Here is a 14,426-nt window from a genome sequence, read left to right on the forward strand (position 1 = left end):
AAGAAAAAGAGAGAGAGGAGAGGAGAGGAGAGGAGAGGAGAGGAGAGAAGAGAGAGGAGAAGGAGAGAGAGGACGGAGGAGAGGAGAGAGAGGAGAGGAGAGGAAGAGGAGGAGAGGAGAGAAGAGGAGGCAGAGGAGGAGACAGGAGGAAGGAGAGGAGGGGAGAGGGGAGGAGGAGGAGGAGAGGAGGGAGGAGGGATGAGGAGGGGAAGAGGCGGGAGAGGAGGGGAGAGGAGGGGCGAGAGGAGGGGAGGGGGAGGGGGGGGGGGGGGTAGGGGGGGGGAGGGGTGGAGGGGTGCGAGGGGAAGGGAGAGGGAGGGGGGGAGGGGAGGGGGGGAGGGGGAGGGAGGGGGAGGGGGGGCGAGGGAGGGGAGGGAGGGCGAGGGGAGGGGGGAAGGGATGGGAGGGGAGGGGAGGGAAAGGAGGGAGGGAGGGGAGGGGAAGAGGAGGAGGGGAGGGGAAGGAAGGGAGAGAGGGAAGAGGAGGGGAAGGAGGGAACGGAGGGGAAGGGACGGGAGGAGGGAGGGAGGGGGGAGGGAGGGACAGGAGGGGGGGAGGGGAGGAGGGAGGGAGGGAGGAGGGGAGGGGGGGGAGGGGAGGGGAGGGATGTGGGAGGAGGGACGGGTGGGTGAGGGGAGGGATGGGGAGGGGGAGGGGGAGGGGGAGGGGGGGGGAGGGAAGGAGGGAGGGGGAGGGAAGGGGGGAGGAGGGGAAGGGGAAGGGGAAGGGGAAGGCGGGAAGGGGAAGGGGAAAGGGAAATATTTTCCTTGAGAAGAATTTGTGCCAAAATTGGAGAAAGAATTTGATCACTAAAATCTCATGCAGGAGAAATTTACGTTGTAATGTATAACAATTCAGCTTTAATAACAGCATTGATACCTTGTAATAACAGTTGGAGGAGAGGCCTGTAAGGGAAACCCAGGTGACACAAAAGATGGGAATGAGTCAGTAAAAGACTTCTTTTATTTTCCACTTCATGCCAGCTACCAAATAGGGCTCTGCTGAGGTCATGGAAGGCATTGTGATCCTGCAGGTGTGTATCTTCAAACAAGACATCAAATCCAGCCTCACCTCCTGACAGTTATTGAAGATCCCCCAGTCTGCCCTACCCATTGTCCAAACGGAATAATCACATTTGCTCTCACATCTCATTTATTGATGCTGTAGGATCAGTGAAGGAGAGATTTTTCCCTCACTTCCAGATCTAAAAGCTTTTCTGGTTGCAAGCTAGTGTTAAATCAGTCTGTCCTCAATGATCTCTAGCCTCACAGGACCACGGTTTTGCATCTTATCTGAGAAAGGAATGTCTAACATTGCACTGCCACCTAACACTCTGATTCAGCACAGAGAAGTGCTGCAGAGTTTTTCAAAAGGACCTGACCTGTAAAAGCTGATATTTTGCATGCAAAATTGAAACATTATAAGATGTTCTTTTTAGATAATCAGAAGCAACAGTTCAGTGAAAAAATTTCAGTCTAGGCTCAGATACACAGAAGCATGGATGAGGGTGGATGAGAAACATTGTGTTATTCATAGGATACAGGGACAGAGCGTGTAGTTTGCCAAAGTGTCCCTTGCCAAGAGATTGTATTTCATAAGTGAGTACCTGGAAGAGTTTGGGAGAGGCTAGGAAGTGGGCAAGAGCAGAAATGTACTGCTGCCAGCTGTGGGAGGAATGTAGGATTTTTGTTGGATATGCAGCATAATGCTATGGAGTGAAAACTCAGAGGTTTTAAGTCCAGGTAACTGCCTGTTGCAAAGCTCAGGCAAAATCGTTTAGCCTACCTGGCTTCAATTTGTTTCAGAATTACCCACTCCAAAGAGAAATGTCTTTCCTTTTGCCTGCTATTGGATTCAAAGGAGTTTTGCCTGGGTGGGGGCTGGTAAAATAAGCTGATGAAAGGACCAGATAACTAGATTAGGGCAAATAGGATATAGCTGACAATGACAGTAAGTGAGGAGGCTGACAATTGGACAGAGATAACAGGATTTATTGGGGAAGTCAAATGTGAGTTGAAATGTTTGTCAGCTACCAAAAGAGCTAAAACAATAGCACAAGAGACACCAAAGTAGGCCTTCAGACAGCAAAAAAGCCAAGCCAAAAATTATAGGAGAGCAGAAAAAGAAGTGGTGACTGTTAGCAGACTTAGAACAAATAAATAAATAAATAAATAAAAATTTAAAAAATAATAATAACAGACCAACCTACAGCTTAGCAGGGGAGCAGGAAGATGAGATGAATGATTAATGCTGAGCAGAAAGGGAAGAAGTGGAGCAAATCCTTTTGCTTGGGTTTTAGGCTAGTCTGTGGGAAACAGGTAAACATCATATTGCTTAAACTAGAATTGGCCATGCTTCATTATCTGCATTTTTCCTTGACCAGTGCTGAAAATAACAGAAGTGTTTGAGAATATATTCATGTATTCATTTAATGGGAAAAAGCAACAAAAATCATTCTAACTTTCTTCTTCAGCTTTCCATGAGTAATTCTTCCTTGAGAGTCCTATGAACTCACCAGTCCTGGAGCAAGAACAGATGATGCCAACACAGTGGGAAGATGGTAGGCTGCTACATGTTCTTTGTATGTTTTTGTGTTCTAGGCTGAAAAACAAAATGAGAATTTTCTATAGTTATTTTTTTTAGACGTGAGTTTTGTTTCTTACTTTCCTGAGTTCCAATACATTACAGTAGTACTGCTTTTGAAATGATGATAACTTAAACATAGGAAGAAGATGAGTCTAAGTAGAAGATAAATAAATTGTTTAATCAATCCAACCCTATTGCTAAGGGAAAAGAAGAAAAATATATAGAATAAAACACAAACCTACCAGTGGATGCTCTGCCACTAATTGGAGTTCTTCAAGACTTTCTTTCATGCAACTGACTTTCTTTTTGTTGGCTAATTGTTCTCTTGTTGTTGCTGCTGTGGTTTTGTGTTTTTTTTTTTTTGTTGGTGGTGGTGGTGGTTTTTTTATTTTTTATTTTTTTTAGGGTTTTTTTTTGTGGTTTACTGGTTGGTTGATTGATTTCTGTTTCTTTGTTTGTTTTTCATTGTTGTTGTTTCTTTGGTTTTAATTGTATCTGCTGGTACCACATAACTTTATGATGCTAATGTTACATAGCAGGCCACAATACTGGAATCCAAAATTCACCATCAAATCCAGAGGTAGGTTTTCATACATAATGGGGCATACAGGATCACACTTTGGAGACAGTGATATCCCACTCAGGCTTGAAAAAGACAATGGTGTTCTATTGTGTTTCACTGAAAGACTATGTGTGAGAGAAGTAAGGGGAAAATAAAGCTATTTCAATTTTAGAGCTCAGGAAACACAAAGCAAAGTGGCCCACAGCCACACCAGAGAGCAGTACCAAGAAGTAAGTCCAAATCATGAGACTCCAGGTGTGAGACAACAGGCTGCATTGCCTTGCCCTTTAACTGAAACTGTTTCTCTGGCAACTTTCACCAGGGCTAAATGCACAAGGAGAAGGATAATAAAGAGCCTAAGTGAAGGGAAATAAAGACGAGTTGTGAGGTTTTGTTCAGTTGTAACAATCTCACATGTTTATTAATAGAATGTTGCCATGTATAAATATATAATTTTCACTGGATATGGACAGCGTCTCTTTAATTATCTGAAGAAAGAGGGTGCTTATTATGTAGATAATACAGGAACATCATTCAGCAGAAAAGCAATAGAAATTTTTGAGCAAAGAAAGGCATAAACTAATTTTTTCCCTGTTTCTTGCTTCTCCTTGTGAGTCACTTCTTGTGCATTTGTGTGCACATGTGTGTATGTGTAAGAGTGCATATATTTTTACACATAAAGATATAATATCTGCATGACATAAAATCATGTGTATGCTTCCTTGGTAACTCGGAACGCAGGCAGAAGCTGTAAATTCAGGAGGGGAAAAGGAAAAAAAAGAAAGAAAAGAAAAAAAGAAATGAATGCAGAGCTGACCCAGCTCAGTGTGCAGTGACTGTGGGTAGAATAGAATTTTGTTTCACAAATTGAACTTCCTTTCATAGCCAATGTGTCCCAAAGTGCTTTACATACAGTACAATGAGAGTTATGCCGGGAGTGGAGGCAAACACAGCACTCATTGTAGGCACAAAAATAGCTTGCATGTAGCCTTCTATATTAGAATCTGTTTCAACAGGAGAATGCTGACCTCGGGAATGTTATTAACTCTATATTAATCTGTTTTCTGGTTGCCAAGTGATGCTGAACTTCCCCCTGGACTGTCTCAGAGAGATTGGTTCCAAGAAAGAGTTGTTTCTTCCATCCACTTTAAAAATCCTTGCTACCATCATGCTCAAGCCTTCATATTCCACCCTGCATTTCTGACTACATTGCTCTTTTCTTTCTTTTCTTCCATCTTGGGCCTTGGCTGATTAAACATCTGTTGAATTTCAGACTGTTCTTAAATCAGAAGACTGGATAAAGGCCAACCATAGCATTACATTCAGCCCTTTGCATTCATTGTATCTACAAGCACTGAGTTGTATTACAGAACACTGCTTTGTTGCTGCTAATATTCCCATGGACTTCAATCCATTGTCATGCAAATTACCTCCCAGGAAATTATTATGTCCAGGGAAACTCCTATGTGTTGTGTAAAATGTCCACATTACAGTGACTTTTCCTCTGTGCACTCATGGACTACCTATAAGCTTAAGAATGAAGCTTTCCCATCACTATGGGAATTCACTTGAAACATCTCGGTTTTAAGTCACAGTCTCACAGTCTCGTGCAGGTTGGAAGGGACCTTAGAGATCATCGAGTCCAACCCCCAGGATTCGAGCCTCCTGTGTAACAGAGCGACACTTCTACCACTTGCATCACGGGGGGGATTCGAACCCAGACCTCCCATGTTGCAAGCATCATTCCTATCACTGCACCACTGGAGGCGCCATGCTACATACTTTGTTTAGTGAATGAAAAGCATCTCCACCAGCTAATTTTACTAGTCAGGAATGGGAATGTTCTCCAGAGATTCAGACAGAGGTTCATCTGTTTTGGATAAGACAAAATCTAAATTCATCAGTGTTAAAAACACAGAATGACTCTTCATTGCCAACTCCAATACTCAGTACAACTGGAAACTGCAGGATGACATAGATATGTGATGTCCCTAGTGAGGGCAGTGTTAGACTCAAGAATGAAACTTAGAAACAGTCTTCACATCTAACATAATAATGCAGCTTCGAGACATCTTGGAAAATTTACTTCATGTTTTAGGGTTCAGAGTAGACAAACAGTTATAAAGTCTTTCCAAACTGGCAAAAAAACACTTTTTTTTTTTTTTTAATTTTAATTTTAATTTTTATTTTATGTTATAGTCAGGCTCCTATGCCTTGACACAGACCTGAATCTTATCCTGATGTGAGCTCAGAAACACAGTAACAGTTGGGCTCATAAGCAGTTCTGTACTCAGGTAACTTCAGGAATTAAAACTGCTCAGTATGTCCCCAGCTCACATATAAATTCACTGATAACAGTGTCTTCCTGGTTACACAACCTGAAGTACCAAATCCAACTAATGTTACCTTAGAAATTAAAGTGGTCAAAAGCAATATATGGCAGAAATATCCCAGAATATTCAGATCAATATTAGTGAGCATGTTGAGATTGTTCAGCTGATGAATTGGTTCATCAGAAGGCACACCACCCTCCCTAGCTCACCTGACATTATTGACTTCTGATTTTCAAACCTTCAATATTCTCTAAGGCAAGAATAGCAAAATCAATGAAATGTGATAACTGGGGATAATTTGGTATGTAATCTGCTGCTGACCAAGTTGAGTGCTTTGCAAGAAAGGAAAGAGGGTATGACAGCTTGAAGGGTTCTTTGGAAGTATATAGTCACATTCTTGAAATGCCAGGGGAAGATAATAATACTGATTATCTACCCATTTTCAGCACATAGAAAGATTTAAGATTAATCTTACTTCATGCTTTTGTTTTTGTTTTTGTTTTTGTTTGTTTTTTGAACAAAGGTGCATGCTAGGTGATTTGGTGACTTTATGGACTTCATGGACAGTAAAAGAATCACTTAAATTTGAACTCCTATTTTCAAAAACATTCTGTTTCACAAACAAACAAACCCCAAAGATATTTAATTATTGGATATGTACAGGTGTGCTATCTCATTACTGATGTTTTTCAGACTTGTGATATCTTTATATTAGCTGCTTTTCCCTGTGGCCTGATCCTGGTTGTCCAAGGAAACAGAATTCTCTCTTAGGACTATTGCTGAGGAAAGCTCTCTCCCCATTGGCTTCATAAATGATCACAGTACCATGAATGGTTGCCATTTGCAGTCCATTTTCAGCCCAGAGGAAAGAATGGAATATTCTCACCTTCCTGCCCAATTCTGTGGGGTCTCGGTACAAGAAAACAGACACCATGCATCCCTCTAATTAGTCAGCTGGACGTTTCCTCCAGAAGAAGAAAGATAAGCTTTGCCTTGCCACAGTATGAGAAGAAAAACAGGCCTTTTCTGTTCAAAATCAATTGCCCCTGAAAAGCAAAGTTCAATTCCGCCTTCCCAGAACTTAGCAGGGCTCCCTCAGTTTTTCTTCTGGGCCTCTCAGGCTGTGTACCACGTGGGAGCAGAACTATTTGGCAGGCACTCCCTCATTCTGATTCTAACTGTCTGATTGATCCCCATTTGAATATAAACATTTCATTTAACTTCTTGTATCGGTTTGAGATTATTTTTATTTAGTCATCAATGGGAGATCTAGACAGTCCAGTATGTGAAAGACCAAAATCCATTCTTCATTACCCAATCATTCATGCAAAATACTTGCTTCTAACTGTATGTGAAAAATATGCTTGTACATTCTAAGCTTGAATTGTCAATGTTTCGATTAATTACTTAACTATTAAAATGTTAAATATGTGTGCAAATCTGTATACAAATTTTGCTGTTCCTCTTATGTGCTTTTTCACATAGATAAATTCACAAAATTTCATGTCTAAAGATTTAGATAAATCAGTCTAAAGATTTCATGACTCATTACATTATATTCTGTCACAACAGTTCATGTAATAGTTGATATAGCAGCAGAAAGTTTACAGCCTCCACAAAGAGCCACTGTAGATGGAGCTGGAACCTTCTTCTATCAGTCTCCTAACTGATTTTGAAAACAGAGACCCTAAGAAGGGCCTCAGTCTTTTACACAGACTGCTCTTATCTGATATCCTCTGGATTTCTTATTCTAACCCATTTCCTCACCAAGCCTCCATAGATCTTTCACAGGGCTGTAACTCTTTTGCTGTCTTGTGTCTTTCCTGTAAGTCAGTTTTCTATTCATCTCTGCATTCCCTCCCAATTTCTCTCTCCCCCTTTTCCAGTCCATCTATAGACCATTTCTAAACATTTTTTCTCATCTGCAGCCTCCTAGAGACCTTGCAACTCTGCTTTCTGAATTCAAATCTACCACTTCCTTCTCAGCTAGAGATCCGGAGGGATGAACAGACATTGATAACACCTATCTTTCAGTATCTACTACAGAGGTAACCGGGACTCCTAAATTAAATGGATACATGCAGTAAGCACAAAGGATGAAAAATTGTCTGTTCTAATTTCAGCACAGGTGTGAGGCCCAGCACAACCCACCAGCTGAAAATACAGGAAAAGACCTCTTCACCCTCCTATTGCAGTCAACAGAGCAAACAGAGCCTGAGTCTTTGTATTATGCTGTCACTTGTACTGCAGCTATTACTTTAAGAAGATCATGGGGAGGCAATGTGCCGTTTCCCTGAGATGCTAGAAGGATGTCTGAGATGAAAACAGCTACCAGGTGAAAAAGTAATTTTGAAGTGACCAAGACCCTGTGCTTTCCTAGAGAATTCCACATTTATGTGTGCACACAGTAGCCAGACCACCTTCTGTATTTATTCCACAAGCTTATTAATGTTGGGTTGACTATGCATTTAACTAGACTCGTGTGTAGTCTCTCCCTTTGCTGACGAAGCTCTGGGCAGTTTTTATATCCTTGCTTATTTCCTTTACAGCCTCAATCTGCATGTCCAGCATTTAGAAGATGGCCAGTGCTGGAGGTGATTCATTATCCAGAACAGAAACAGAATGAAAGAAAATAAATAAATAAATAAAATAAAATAAAATTGAAATTAATAGAAGGTATAAGAAAAGATCTAAAGTTTATTGCATTCATAAATTCTAGAATGGATTTATAAAATTGACTATTAAGGAAACAGAGCATATTTGCAACAATAGTAACAAATAATGCAAGAAAAGATATTATAACCCAGACAATAGAGAACTAAAAGATTGGTAAAGTTCTGTACGTACAGAGGGAGAAAAATAGAAAAAGACGGAGGTAATACAAAATAAGAAAACAAAAATATGTATTTTAAGTACACTATGAAATTCTAACAGAAAGTTGATGAGAAGCATTTTTGCACACTTGGCTGTAGATTCTCCTCCTTTTTCTACAACATTTCCATACACACATGCGCACACATGGACACACAGAGGCACTCACACACATGCTCCTTACATGCCTTCAACACTTAATAATCCACCATGTATCTGCATAAGAATGAGGCTACATGAAGTCAGCAGTCTTGATGCTGGACCCTGACTGACATTCCCTCCAGCTACTTCGAGAATAAAATAGAAGCAAGAATGGTTTTTGTAAAACAAATATTCATTCATGCAAACAAATTCAATATTGAGACTGTGCCTACAACATATCAGCGTTCAACAGAAGACCCAGCATAGCTTCAGAAGTAAAATATGCCACAATATATTAGGACATTTTGAATCTAAGCACTGACTTTCTCACTGCTTCCCCAGGGGTTGTAAACCTCCACTTTAAAAGTGACCACTGACTTTGGACGCTAATGTCACACACGCACTCTGCACGCTTGATTCTCTATAAAGTTCAGCAAGCAGTTGGTGCCCAAGTATGAATTAGCTGCTTAAAGTTCTTTTCAGAGGCAGGACTGGATTTCAAGAGTATGAACTGACTGTGACTAGAGCCGTGGGAGGACAGCACTCCTGAAAAGCTGGTTTGAAATCAGCTTTTAACCTAAGTTAACTTTAAATCCCCAAATCCCAAACTGGAGAGAACATTAAATAAATAAATAAATAAATAAATAAATAAATAGATAGATAAATAGATAAATAAATAAATAAATAAAGAGTGCAACAGCTTCTTGCAGTTCTCTGCCTCGTGCTCATCATCTGAATAACTAATATAATTGTGAACACGTATACACACATTAACAGAACTTAAATGCTTAAAATATTATGAGTTTCCAGAATGGAGATTTCATGCACAATCTGCATTAGTCTTTGCTGTAGAGATGCTTTCTAATTCAGCTTCTAATTGCACGGATGCTCAGAGTAGCTTGCAGGTGCAGTACCATTTGTTGACTGCAGAGGACCAGGGCATTCTGCCTCCCGATACAGGCACCCAGAAATGCGGGCTTTGCGAGGCAGATATATTCTCCTTTTCTTCTCACTTATCCATATCACAGATCCATTCCTGTCTTATTCTGCATTCCTCCTCCGAGACCTGGTAATGTATCGAGTTTCCCTCTCAATCTGTCTCTTTTTTCTTTTTTATCTTTTCACTCCTCTGTCCCTGAGTTTGCCATCCCTACAAGCCCACAGGTTCACTATAATTTCCGCAGTTTATTTTCTGGTCTTTTCTTACACTGTATTCCATACACTAATCCCTTCTTTGTCCTTGGTATACTACGACAGACGGTTCCCCATTAGGTTTATCTCCCTTCATTTCTCACCTTTTCTTCCCAGATTTTTCCTACTGAGAAGCAGACTGCTACAGCTCAGCACAACCTTTACTCCTTCCCAAGATTTCCATAGCTAACTGGGTCAACACAAATAAATAACCAGGGAATTCTTAAACCCTGGGATCAAGTGAAATGGCCCCATAGACCCATATGAGTTAGCCCCCAAAAAACACCACCACTAGCCTTGGACATTCCACCTACTGGAAACACCCCATTGGTCTGTGCTGACTTCCGAACTTCACCTAGAAGGGGTGTGGGAGGCTAATATGGGACTAAGCCCACATCAAGGATTATGCTCAGATGGAGACAATGTATTTCTCAGCCCTCTGCTATGTTCTCTCTTTCCTTGCTGGTATACACATTATCCCCAGTCCTGAACACCAGTTTGTTCCTATCTGTGTCCCTTCTCCAACCTCCTATCTCATATCTACTTTCCTAAGTTTTCCCCAGCTGTCTTTTTTCACCTTCTGCTGTAGTCTCGTTGTGGGATCTCCTGTCAGTCCCTGAAAGCACAGGGAAGACAAACTCCTTACTTTAGTCTCAGGTATCCAGGCTCCAATTTTTTTCTGTTCTTTCCCAGGGCAGTGCTGTAATGGCCTGTGTCTCTGCCAGAGCTTTCCCAGTGAGAATCGAGTCACTGGGTAACCTGGTTTGGAAATCTGCATCTCTAGTGAGTGTGTGAGCACTGCCATTTTCCCAAGGCTTTTAATTGGCCACTTTGGGGCAGATTTTCCCCGAGATAGCAAAAGGGTTTGAGAAAGATCTTCACCTCCTGTCATCTGTTAGTATCACACTGCAAAGCATGGGGACAGGAGAGCTTTGCAAAACATCTCATTTGACGCAGTTCAAGCCAGCCCACTTCTCCCCCAGGTTCCTCTCAGGGACAGACAAACAGCTCCAGCTGAAATTTTCCAGAAATATTATTTAAAAAATGAGCAGGACACAGGCACCAAGTTGGTTAATTTCTGAAAAAACATGTGCAGATTGTAAAATCTTAACTGGATTTTATTGTAGGAAGTCTCAGGCAACCTTTGTAATTGCTGGTGCTATGGGTTCCTATTAAACTGAAATCTCCCTTCCTCACAGGGGCGCTGTGAGCATTAATTTGTTAATGATTGCACAATGATTTGGTGATGAAAAGGACCATATTAACATGAAGCATTGTAGTCTCCACAATGCAAGCTTGCCTGCTTTCATTACTCATTATGTACAGGGACATACATATTATGGAAAGGGGATGGGGAGATAATAAACTTGATATTTTTTTCAAAGGACTCCGACAACATGTTTACAGTGCTCACAGCATGGGTAATAGGAATATTCTGGAGAGCTCTGTTTAAATAGCAGAATTCATGGGGTGGAATGTAATTATGTGTATGTATGTGCCTGCACAAATCCTGTGTCCAAACACACATATGAACACGCGCATACACACTCTCGTCTATTTTTCTGTCCTCTATTAACCTCTGGTTTGTATGCAGCCTTCACTCTACCACCTGAAGCTCTCACAAGCACTACCTTAATAACAAAAGGTCTGCAAAAACAAGGATACCTTTTATTGCAATGATACCTTTTGTTGCCTACTCTGACTACAATCCAGTACTAAACTCCTTTGGATGCAAATAGTTTTCCATTTCTCTCCTCAGCCAACCTTCTCGATTCTAACTAAAGGAGAGGAGAAAAAAATAAAAATAAAAAAAAAAATTGAGAGAGAAAAAAGAAACCCTGATTCACACATTAATTCAGGGACCGGTCTTGAAAATGTTCACAGGAGTAATCCTTCCTCAGATGAATAATCCCTCTGACCACAGCAGACTGATTAACAATAATGCAGATTAAGTGTTTCAGGATTGGGCCCGTACCCCAATGCTCAGGTTCTCACCCAAATTACCACGTACCTGTCTCTATCCTTTTGTTGTCTGTATCAGAGGTCCCCACTGCAGCTCTCAGTTATTTCATTTGGTTATGCAGCTAACAGCCCCCACTTCTGCTGGCACTCCTTGGAAAGCCTACCAGCTGAGGTAAACAATCCCATTTGAGCTGGACTTCACGGGACTGGGGCATGTAATAGGGCTGAAAGCTGCATCTTCAGATTGTGATTACAGCATGCACTCTCACTCTTAATAGTATCATGTTTTATTAGGAAAACTGCAGTAAAATAAGCCATCAGAGAATCTGGGAGTACATGGTCTGATTTAGCTACCTAGGTCTAAAGAAGGATAAATTTCTCTCTAGGATCATAATTCACACACATGATATTTACTTGGAACAAGAGTGGCCTCCCATTTCTTTGCTATTGTTTGGTGAATGGTGTCTCTGTGTGCTCTGTGCCCAGAGTTTTGATACTGAGCAGAAGCATCCCCCTCCGGCAACCTTTCAGCCTGTTCTGCCTTTCTTCTTTACCTGCTCGTTTCCTGGAGAATGAAGATATTCAGGACTGATGTATTACTATTCCTCCCTTTCCTGCATCAAACAGTGTTCATTAAAAACTTGCTGCTAGCAAGGGCCTGATCCAGCCCTCCTGGAAGTCATTGGAAAGCTGTCTATTGACGTCATGGGGACGAGGAGCATACTAATGCATGCGAGTACCTTTGCTAATGCGGGCAGTCCTGTTAACAACCCCGAAGTTGTTCACAGGATTAACAGCAATCAATCAAGCCCTTTGAAAGGAACATTAAAAGCCAAAGCCCCGTGCTGCAAAAACCCTTCTCACAGGAGGTGCAAGCAGACCCGGGCTGGTCCTGGGGCATTAGACTGCTAGAGGCTGGGCATTGCCAGTGCATTTCCTAGAGGTGCTGATTTGGAGTCGTGTGCCATCCAAGGAAGGAAGGATTGCTGTTAACCTATCCTCAAATACATAGCATGTGTGTTCCCAAAAGAAGATACTAACCGTAGTCAGGAGCGGGACTGAAAAAGGGTTGTAGATAAGCTTGGTGGGAGGGTGTTTTCTTGTCTTTTTGTTTGTTTGTTTTTTGTTTGTTTCCTGCAGGTAAACACACAAGGAAATAATAATAATAATAATGTAAGAATGGGAGGGCTGGAGAGGGGAGGTGGGGGGGGGGGAAGTGATTATTAATGCTTATGCAAACAAGTATTTAAGAGCTGCACTTATGCTGTACAGCCAGCCTTCTCGGATAGGGGGGGGGGGGGGGGGGGGAAGGAGGGGGAAGCGCTTTATTTTAGTTCCAAGCAGATAAATGATTTTTACTCTCAGGGAAAAACAGAAGCCTGTTTCAAAATACCTTATCCTCACAAAATTCCAGTGGACTCCTCTGTTTATGGATTGTTGAACTGGACCCAGAGTGATTACACCGGGAACATTTCTCACTTGGGAACTGTTCGGCAAAGGTTGGTTTATAGATAACAATTCCACACTTCCTTTGCCTGTATCTGTTTAAAATCCAGTGCAGCCCCTTCTATGTGTGTAAAGGTGCTTACGGGGTAGAGCCTATTTCCATCCACAGCAGCAGCTGTGTTCATCCCGGAGCCCTTGTAGCAATATATGTGTCCATATTATTTCATCCTGCCACCCCTCACAGCTGTGCCTGTGCACCAGGGGGCTGCACTTGAACAGCATCTATTTCTAAATGACTGTACTGACGGCTCTGTTCAAACGGGGTGCAGACCAGCTCAAAGTTTTAGAAAATCAGGATTGTTATGAAAGGGGTACCCTCAGAGAGCCAACAAAACGATTATTTTCACTGCCATGTTCTTCTAATTGGCTTTCATTTGGGATAAGCCCTGACTGCAGGCAGAGTGGCCTGCTCACAGACAAGGTGTTAACAGAGCTGTCCACGGGACAGAACTGCGCTGGGTGCTGTTTCAGTTCACACTACAGCGACTATTCCTTCCTCCAAAACAAAAGGTTTTACAAGTCGTCTTTCGGTGAACCTTCCTCGCTCCATTGTGAGCGCAGTTTTAAGGTTCAGAAAAAGTGGAGATTTTTAATATCCTGGTGCAGGATCGGGGGTGTTAGAAGATTTTGTTTCATGTAGGTTTATTGTTGTTGTCATTCTTTTATCACAGTCCAAGGCACCAGGCAGGATCTGAAAGCAGGTGAGTCACAGGGCTGAAAACTGAGGAGAGGGGCTGGCTGAAGGGTTTTACCCTCCCGCAGCTCCCGGGCTGACAGACCTTGTCTTTAGCCTTTAAACGCCGTAAGTAAATGCATGGGAAGAGAAGACAGACAGATCCCCCCCTTAGACCCCAATAAATAGCACGTCTGGTCAGACGGCAGACAATGCGCGGAGCCTGCCACCAGCCCGGCATCAGCCGCCTGACAGCAGCTGCCTCCCCATTAGCGCCGAAAGAAATTGAAAAGAGCCCGAAAAGGCAGAGAGAGCTGCCGGGGGGTTCTGTGTAGGCGTAGCCCCCAGGTGCAGATCCCGGGGGATAAAGGGGGACCCGGCAGCTCCTGGGGCCGCGCCCGTCTCCGCCCCGCTGCCCCCAGAGCCGCGCTCGCCCATGGGAGGGGCGCAGCCCCGGCACCCCCCTCCGGGCCCCGGATCGCTTCGCGCTCACCTCCTGCTTTGAGACGGGGAGGGCTCACAGTCTCAGGAGTTGCTGCGATAGTGCGATAGCAGAGCTACATAGATTGGGACTTCTTTTTTTTTTTTTTGGGGGGGTGGG

The 14,426-nt window shown here is 42.6% G+C and overlaps 1 long non-coding RNA gene across 1 annotated transcript in view; it reads right to left on the bottom strand.

Annotated features, from left to right (window-relative positions):
* LOC107305733 overlaps nt 1-14,405 on the bottom strand; it is a 97,724-nt gene extending 83,319 nt beyond the window's left edge. The window contains exons 1-2 of the long non-coding RNA XR_001551880.2: nt 14,319-14,405; nt 2,516-2,601 (exon numbers count right to left, since the gene is read on the bottom strand). This is a non-coding gene — a long non-coding RNA (uncharacterized LOC107305733). The remainder of the gene's footprint in view (nt 1-2,515; nt 2,602-14,318) is intronic.
* Nucleotides 14,406-14,426: the final 21 nt, after the last annotated feature.

The sequence above is a fragment of the Coturnix japonica genome, chromosome Z (assembly GCF_001577835.2).
Source record: "Coturnix japonica isolate 7356 chromosome Z, Coturnix japonica 2.1, whole genome shotgun sequence".
Taxonomy (NCBI): domain Eukaryota; kingdom Metazoa; phylum Chordata; class Aves; order Galliformes; family Phasianidae; genus Coturnix; species Coturnix japonica.